The following is a 593-nucleotide window of genomic DNA, read 5'->3' on the forward strand; positions in this document are numbered from 1 at the left end:
AAATTGAGTGTGAATGCACCTACGGTCGAGCACAACAAACAGGTGTGCAACGATTCCTCATTTGCAGCCGGTTGCCTACGAGCTGAAAGGGCTCGGTAAAGAATAATCTAGAAATTGTTCGTTCTTAGTTAACTGTCATTACGATTAAGCGATAACTAATCAGATAAAATTGATTAACAAACGAGATGGAGCTGTGGGGGGATTTATTTAGGTTTTTTTTTAAATTTACTAGTGAGCTGAGTGAACTGATCAAACAAGACTCTAATATTCGCATCGCACGCAAGCGTAACTTGCACTAACCAGCGCGCGATGTGTTGCTTCTCCCTCTGCGTGCTCTCTTGTTTTCTATTAACGTTTGTTCATCGTTAACGATGAGTTTTGCTAGCAGGGAGAAACGCGACAAAGCAAATGAAACGGAGCACAAATGAAACAAATGGAATGTAACCACTCAAATTCAAATGATGATCGTTAACATTCAGGCAATCTGTCCTGCAAATGCTTAAATTCACGTTAAGAAAAGTAGACGGCCAATGTTTTAAAATCGATTTCGCGATACGCAATACATGCTACAATCAATCAATTACTTAGAGAAA

Source organism: Anopheles darlingi, chromosome X, assembly GCF_943734745.1.
Source record: "Anopheles darlingi chromosome X, idAnoDarlMG_H_01, whole genome shotgun sequence".
In the NCBI taxonomy this organism is placed as follows: Eukaryota; Metazoa; Arthropoda; class Insecta; order Diptera; family Culicidae; genus Anopheles; species Anopheles darlingi.